An 8966-nucleotide genomic window follows, 5' to 3' on the forward strand; every position below is an offset into this window, starting at 1 on the left:
TGCTTTTTTAGCATATATAAAACAATCTGTTATTTTTGTTCTTGCTCTTTTTGTTCATGGCTCTTGTGTGTATTTCACTCGGAGTGGTTTGTACCTGGGATTTGTTCTCTTGTTCACTGCCTGTGTATTTTGATTATGGTATTGGATTCCCTTCATTACCCTGATGGATTCTGATTCCAGTCTTGTGAACATGGACTAAAACACTCTACTTGGATCCTTCAGAATGATTAAATCTTGTATTGTTTCTCGAGCGTTGAAAAATGGGCCAGTGAGCGAGAGCAGTCAGAGAGTCCCGGAGAAATGCTTGACCTGTGATTCTTGACACAGCAAATATTCAGGGTATAGTTAGGAGATAAAAAACATGTTAGTGCACTAATCATGTCATCTTAATCCCAAATGGCCATCATAAATTATTCTCTCTTAATGATTAAAAAATAGTAAAAACACTTTTTTTTCTGGGACAGTTTATCATCGGATTATGATGCAAATACTAATTAAAATGACACAAAATAAAGACTCCTATTCATCCTCATCTGCAAATGCCCGACATTTTTATTATTTTACATATTTGAGTGTAGAGTTTTTAACTGGATAAATATTTACTCCTGAAGACAAAACACGGGAGCTGTATTAATGTAAAGGATTTTATTTTTATTTTTGTGTGTGTGTACTGGCTATAAGACAGATGGCTTTATATTCCACAGTGTAGAAGATCCATATTTACACAATCTCAGTCTACAGGTTTAATATTTTACAGTCTTAAAGGAAAACAATCCACCACAATTGGGAAAATAATCTAGCATGGTGATTTATTGACCTGTCGGTCTAGTGCACATCATTTAAAAAATAATTCTGTATCATAAATTACATTTTCACACAAGAAGGTTTAGAAGAAATGTTAATGATAACTGCAAAGTTTTGATACCCTGATAAATAATTAAGGCGGATGCCACATCTAATAACATGACTGGCTCCAATTTATGAAAACAATAAAATACAACTTTTCATTTCCAAATGACTGCTGCAACTATTTTAGAAATGTCTTTTTAGAGCTGCTTTACAGCTGAATTTGGGTCTCCTCATATCTGATGAGGTTTGCATCACTGATTCTGTTTCTTTTCTATTTTGTATTGTATAAAGCTCTATATTAATATAGGCAATTTGAATGAAAGAAAATCTTGGTAAAACTGTTTAACTATGTTGTCTGCTATTGTCTTCCAAAAAGGAAACACATATTGTAAAGGTGAAATTTGAGTCAGTTAGCATTACCTGAATGATACATGCAGTGCTGCATTGTTTTTGGAGCAGCATTGGGATTCGTATTGTGGGAGAACTTATGAATTTTGCAGATCACTAGGTTTTGGAACAGAGCAAATGTCTTTGTATCCCTTTTAATTTGAGAAGGCCACCACTGGATGATAGAACTGGAATAGATGGTCCACAGGAGACTGTGTTCTGAAAAAGAAAGGAAAACAATGAATGGATGACAAATTTCAGCAAGTCACCTTCACTTAATCTGAAATAACAGTGAAGCTCTAATTTAATAATATAAGAGCTATAACAGCAAAGCACAGAAGTGAAATGTTATTTTAACAAGATATACACAGTGGATATTCATATTGCAGTTCTACTTTGATCATGTTTACACACACACACACACACATACACACGCACACACACACACACACACACACACACACACACACATGGAACAATTTTTTTTTACAAATATACAATTTATTTATGCTTATTCAAAGTCTCACCACGTTCTCCATCTGGTATTTGCATATTAGTATACCTTATATTCAGACCGATGGCTCACTCACAATTAAATTTGTTTTCTAAAGTCAAGTCAAGTTCAGTTTGATTGTTATAGCACCAAAGTAAATATTTTTTTATTTGTCTCCTCCAATGTTATTGACCTTATTATTATTATTAGATTAAAAAAAAAAAAATTGACGAGCCACTAATGCTTGGGGTCATTTTTATTTATTTATTTATTTATTTATCCAATCATTTAATGTTTTTGAAAGAAGTATGTATGTTGAGCGAGACTGAATTTATTTGATCAAAAATATAATGAAATATTATCACAACTGTCTACTATATGAATATATTTTCAAACATAATTTATTCCTGTGATGGAAAAGCTGAAGCAGACTACGGTCTTTAGTGTCACATGATCCTCCAGAAATCATTTTAATCTGCTGATTTGCTGTTGAAGATCTTGTGATACAGGATTATTTGATTAATGAAATAGAATTCAAAATAAATATTTTCTTACATTTTAAATGTCTTTACTGTCATTTTAGATCAGTTTAATGTGCCCATGGTGAATAAAACTTCTACCAAAATTTTGAATGGTAGTGTAAACATATAAATGGCTCATTCTGGGTACTTACAGACAAACATTCGGATGCACATGCCACACATGGCAATCACGTTGGCGATGCTAAGAGCTCGACCGCACTCTGGACTCATCAGACAGTTCTTGGTGCTAATACAGCACCTGCAGCAGCAGCCCTGCCTGTTATCAGCAGAGCGGCTCTGACTAGTGTTGCTCGTGTGCTGCTGGGTAATAACTTCTTCATAAGACGGTGGTGGTTTCATGTAATCCCCCTCCATGGCTAGTCTCCTGGATCTGGCCTGAGGGAGGATGAGACAGTTACGCGGTGACTCACGGATGCGGAGAATCAATCGGTTGTAATGATGTTCCAGTATCTGGCAACAGCCTTTCATTGCCATTAACTGATATGGGAATAAATCAGTGCTCTGTGGATCACGTAAGCTTTATCTGAACTCTGTTGATGTGGAGAATGCACAAGTTGAAATGCTGTTTTGAACCTTAACAATTAGCTAATTATTGTTGTTGTTACATTTAGCAAACAGTGATGACTTCAGTATGTGCAATGAGTGACGCAGTTGTGAGATGAATGTGTCAGTACTGAGCTCAACCCTTCTATAGCAGAGCTCAAGGGTGAAATGGCAGCAAATTCATTCAAAACAAGCACTGAGTTCCTCTGTTTCTCTTTCCCAGACTCACAGCTTAAAGCTCCTAACAAACCAGAACGGAGGACGCTTTTATTACACCAAACTTTTCAAACCAAAAATTCAGTTCCAATCAAATAATTTCCCCAAAGACAAGGCTGCAGGTGATGGATATGTTTCAGATCACACAAATTACCAGAGAACTGCCATTTAAATTCAGTGTACCTTTGTCAAGTGCCTTCAGATGTGTAGAGTCTTCTTTTTTCTTAAATTTTCCTCTCTTCTTCAGTTCCTCTTCTGTTTGTTTATTTTTTCATGAAATTGAGAAGAAATTAAAATCTTCAATCACTGCACTGTCACAAAAAGGAGAAAAGAGCATAGAAATGGCATTCTCTGCTTCTCAGACGAGCTTGTTTACCTCTTTTGTATCTCCTGTCCTCTTTTCACCTTTAAAAAGTCAATGTAAGAAGTCAATTTCAGTAAGTTCAGTCAAATGTACCCAAGTTGTCTTTCACGTGATGTTGACAGGGCTGATCTGATGTATGCCTGGGTGGACTCCTAAATATAAATACTGTACCTCTGTGAAAGGGAGTTTCAGGGCGTGCAAATCAAGTTTTTCCTGTCTGTCCTCTGAAAGTCATTCTGGTGTATACCACGTCAAGCAAAGACTTTTTTATAATTTGCATGTTTGTTTTCTCACTTCTAAATAGACACTCTAGATACATTTAACAGATGACACTTTAATAGTTCGCAGAATCAGTTTTGGTGCACATATTTGGTGCTTCAATATATAGAGTAGAGTGCTGTACATTGCATACACAATATATCATGGGTTGAATTACAGAGGTAGCAAATGATCTACAAATGCACTTCAAATGCACTTCATTAATGTTTTTCAGTCTCTTGCTGTTCAGAGAATGGCCTCATGATGTAAGAATCAGGTGTTCACCCATCCAACCCATCAAATTTCCATGAAATTCATCAGGAGATTTTAATGATATATATATATTTTTAATAACAGCTAACAGTGTTTTTTTTTCTCTCTTATGAAGAACTTTGCAACTACGTCAACTTACTCTCTTTTTTGATTATTAGTTGATTGTTATTGTAGGGTAAGAAGGATAAGTTGCCATGCACTTGCACAGTTAGCAGAATGTCTAAATTGGACTATCAAAAATAATCCTTACCAAATTGGAGCCACAGCAATCTATAAGTTAATAATAATGGTGGATGTAACACATATGCATAACTAATTTGTTACTCTACCTATCTTCTCTTGGTTTCTGTGTAGATCTGGGCTGCTGGGTGGTCAGAATAGCAGCGCAGGAGTCGGCAATCCTGGTGCACGTGAAACACAGAGTGTAGCGGCAGTCGTCCAAGCAGATGAGACAACAGCCGTACAGACAGAACTGACATCACAGGTTAAAGCAGCGGTCCATTCAGGGCTCGTCCCGGTGACATTTGTCCCCGCAGCCTACTCTGCACTCAGGACAAGGGCCAGACATTCCACAGCAGCTTTGTCCCATGTCTGCTTGAGGTAAACAGTCTCTGCTGATCACAGCAGCCCTCTGACCAAAGAATCCCAGATATGACAGAATAAGTGCGTTTATGAGTGTGTCATTAGGGGACCGACGTGGAAACACATATTGTTGGCTCATTTTAACTATCCATGAGCTGAAGAAAGGGATGACATGCTGTGTTTGTTAATAGTGAGCCTCGGGGTGGCCCGGGCCGCCCATCTTTCTGTGCTGAGTCAATTATAAGACAGTGTCCCGTGATTAGCAGCTCAACAGAGAAGAGTGCTGAGTCTTTCTCCCCTCAGGACAACAGTTGCTTGGGAACTCTGTTCTGTGTGCTTGCATAAATTCATACGCTAAATGTCTGAATTTTAACAAATGTAGCATAATAACCCACAAGAGACGTCACATTTGAACCAGTCTATATGGGCTGCTTTATCTTACCACAAGCATGCCTGCTATAATGATGACTTGGGGGACATTTATTCACCTTAGGCACAGAAGAATGTCAACAAAATGGAATATGGTACACGGGACGTTTTCTAGTCCCAACCTGCACATTTTTAGGTCTATGCAAACCATGTTGACTCATTGTTTTTTTAAGTTGGGGTTAATGACTTTTTTGGTGTGTGGAATGATAACAATGAAACCTCAAATACTACAATTTTTGTATCTGCCAAGGTTTTGAATGCTCAACTTTCTAAATATATGAATTAGGATTCTAAATGACTAAATCATTAAATTAATACACAATCAATGCATATTTCTTTAATTTGTTGAAAGTTCAGCTGGCACATAGAGAACATTTTTACACTGAAAGCAAGTAACTAACGCATATAAAATATAATAAACAAATCTTTTATCAAAGGATGAGAGACGACTTATGTTGCATTCAATTTCTGTTTATCAGTTCATGCTTTCCTCCGAGAATCAAACCCTTGATGTTGATGTTGTTAGAATATAAGTGAGTCTATTATTTTCATGTCGGCCCCACATCAGTAGATTCTGGTTTTCTAAAATCAAAGTCATAAACGTATTTTGACACAATATAACTGTGTAACATCAAGATCAGAACTACCCTTATTAAAAAGAAGGACACTTTTAGCATACTTAAAAAAAAATTGAACTGTATGCCATGTCATACGTGCACAAACTGACAGTCACCACTTATAAAGCTTCTACTAAATATTGTAGAAATATAATTTTCTGTAAAGTTGCTTTGTAACGATTTGTATCGTAAAAAGCGCTATACAAATAAACTTGAATTGAATTGAATCATGTTTTCAAACAATTAAATGAAAATGTATTTAAGTTTATATTGAATGCACAACTTAAGACTATGTTTTGGACCTACTTTAAAAGTAGTTTTACAATTACTTCTGTTAAAGTGAACTACTAAATAAATGCATGATCATTTCTATTGATAGATGCATGTCATGGATTTAAATATTTGTAATTACACATTTATAATAATGAAGTTGCAATTCAGTAAATTTTAAATATATAAACTTCAAACAGAAAATTAAACAAGTCATAATCAAGCAATTCCTTTTTTTAGAGTGTCAGAGTGAAACATTATCTACTTCTTTAAAACAAGACGAGATTATTAAAACATGTTTTAAATGGTTTAAAATGATTTAAAACGTTAAAAGTTAAACTTTTAATTTAACATTTACAAAGTGCATTTTAAAAAGTGTACTGAAATGTGTTAAACAGTCATTATTTCAGTAATATTATTTGCAAAAATACACTACAGCTGTACAAACAGTTCAATTTAGTGGCCTTCTTTTTCAGAAGATTTTGGCTTTATTAAATCAAAGTCATGTATTCGGACAAAATATTACCATGGAACACCAAAATCCAGACCTAGACCCTTCAAAACCATCAAGTTGCATCCAGTGACAAAATATACCATAACCAATAACCATTTTGGCCATCAGTGACCCCAAGATCAAGACTCCAGCTCAGGTGATAAGAGTTTGAGTGGAGTGCTGACATTGAAACGATAGTATCTTTTAGAGTGGCCCCCTTTGTTTAGCTTCTTTGATATGTGTAACTGCAGGCAAGATAAACAAAATCAGAGAATTTGGAAATGTCACGACGCTCATTTAAAAGCCTTTTAATCTTTAAAATCATGTGGAAAATTAGATTTTCATGATGAAAAGCAAAAGGTGACCGTTCCCACACGCATCTGTCTGAGACACACATACACAAACAGCCTTTCCACACAGTTCACAAATCAACACACAAGAACATGACAAGTGAATCACTATAAAGATGAAGTGACCTTGACTTCCCCGGTAGCAGAGTGTGAGCAGTAAAAGCCTGTAGTGTGCTATTGTGGGCCCTTGGGCTTCCATTAGTGAATGACATGACACGTCTGTGAGATACGAGGGCATGCAGGAGATGATGGAGGCCAGCTGACAGGTCTCAGCATAGCAGCCTCACATTTGCGGTGGATTCACCTGTACAAATGCCTGGGCCTCACATTCACATGGGAATAAATCACGGCGCTTGTCTCATTATCTTATTCATGCTGTAGGGAACTGCACCCAGTGGTGACTCTCGTTTATCCAGCTCTCTCACAGCGTTACACTGTGTCCACACAAGCAGCGCTGTGCCAAGGGGCGGATCTCTGATTTCATGACTTCCTATATTACATCGTGTTAAAAAAAGACAAAATGTCAACACACTGATGCTTCCAAATATTATATAGCAGTGTGTTCTTTGTTCTTTCACTCGAGCTCCTGTATTAGCTATAAGCATAACTTTGGATGTACACTATTTACCGTATGTTGAGGGCAGGGAAATTCTTCAGGAGATTTTCAGGCGATTCTTTTTTTGTTTAAAGCCACACAGAAAAGTTTTCTCCCTTTGATTAATTCCTGCTATTAGTAAAATGCTTTGGATAAAGGTGCCTGATAGTTCGAACATCTAAACGGTTCAGTGATCAGATCACCAAACGTTACAGACCCCTGTGTTTAGTGCCATCCATTTGTGATCAGATCATCCAAGATGGATGTTAATAATCCGAGACCAAGCGACAACCAATGGAAGCACAGAAAAAAAAAAAGATTTAAAAGAATATAGTTAAGTGCAAACTGAATGTAATGTTTTGGGACATTTCATCGCAATTAAATAATTGAAACTTAAATTAGCCAGTTAGTTGAACTTAACAGTAACTAAAGTATACCTTAATGTAATTTCTAATGAACCTTGTATGTCAGGTATTTAAAAATATTTGTTTTTACACATTTGTAATGTTGAAGTTGAACTTTAGTAGATTTCAATGTAATATCACAAAATAACATGACAACCTAATGGTTTAAATGCATTTTAAAGTAAAACTTTTAATTTGACATTATTACAAAATTGTACTCAAGTCTGTTATGAAAGTTACTCTTTTTAAGTACACTTAAGTGACCTTTTATTAATGAATTGCACTTGTTTTACATAAGGCATGCCACCTGATACAACTGGATAATGCTGCAGCATAGGAGCTTTCAGCCACAATATATTACAATCACTGCAGCTTCATTTATTTATAGATAGAAACATGTATATGTACCGATGATATCTGGTCAGGTTAGGTTTGATATGCTGATATGTTGCATATCAAGACAGATGAGGAAAATAAAGTACCCTGCAGTGTGTCAGAAATAGAAGCTAGGCTTCCATCAACTGAAGATGTGACACATTGCATCGGACACTTTCAGTGTAGACTGCTTCATTGATTATAGCTGAATTCATTTTGTTTTGATGTGTCACACCACTTACGTCTGGTGTAGACATGGTATTACACTCTCTGCAGTCTCCTGGTGAAACAGTGCCTAGGCAATCAGGTCACTGATGGCCACTGATCAAACAGAGTCCAAAGGTTTTATTGTCCTGGTAATGTTGTGAAACAATCTAAACAAATCAAGGAGTGGGCGTGTGTGTCTCAGTGCAGCTATGCTAATGTTGCTAATGGGCTGAGATGTATTTAAGGATAGTCAATCATGAGATACAGGTGTGATTAAAGTCATGTAATGCACTCTTTCGCTCCACCCTGCTCCACCTCTAAGGAGTGAATGGGTTTCTGCACTGATAATTACACTTCTCCAGCCATTCCCTTTCTCAGAAATAAAAAATGAAGGAGATACAGAGCGTGAAACGGGAGAGAGAGAGTGAAGAGGGGGAACTCACAATTTATTTTAGCTCTCCATTGAGATTGAGATGAGATTAAAGATGCTGTTTCGGTGCTCACAATTACTGGCGTCTCACAGTCCACAGATATTCCATCAGCTGACTTCAGATGTGGAGTGTCCAAATTTCTTAAAGTCTAGCAAAGAATAAACAACAAGTTTTGACATCTACACTCTCAAAAGTTTGTACACACTTATGTTGACTGCTCTCATGATCTTATGATTAGCTTTGAAATTTGATTCATAGACAGAAACAAATTATGACTATGTATAAAAT

At 36.3% G+C, this 8966-nt stretch overlaps 1 long non-coding RNA gene across 1 annotated transcript; it reads right to left on the bottom strand.

The window, feature by feature from the left end:
* Positions 1–630: 630 nt before the first annotated feature.
* LOC127943093 (uncharacterized) lies at positions 631–3569 on the bottom strand. Its single transcript, XR_008149544.1, has 4 exons — positions 3407–3569; positions 3214–3285; positions 2403–2646; positions 631–1455 (listed from the first exon to the last, which is right to left on the bottom strand). It is a non-coding gene; the product is annotated as an uncharacterized LOC127943093 (long non-coding RNA).
* Positions 3570–8966: the final 5397 nt, after the last annotated feature.

The sequence above is a fragment of the Carassius gibelio genome, chromosome A3 (assembly GCF_023724105.1).
Source record: "Carassius gibelio isolate Cgi1373 ecotype wild population from Czech Republic chromosome A3, carGib1.2-hapl.c, whole genome shotgun sequence".
NCBI lineage: Eukaryota > Metazoa > Chordata > Actinopteri > Cypriniformes > Cyprinidae > Carassius > Carassius gibelio.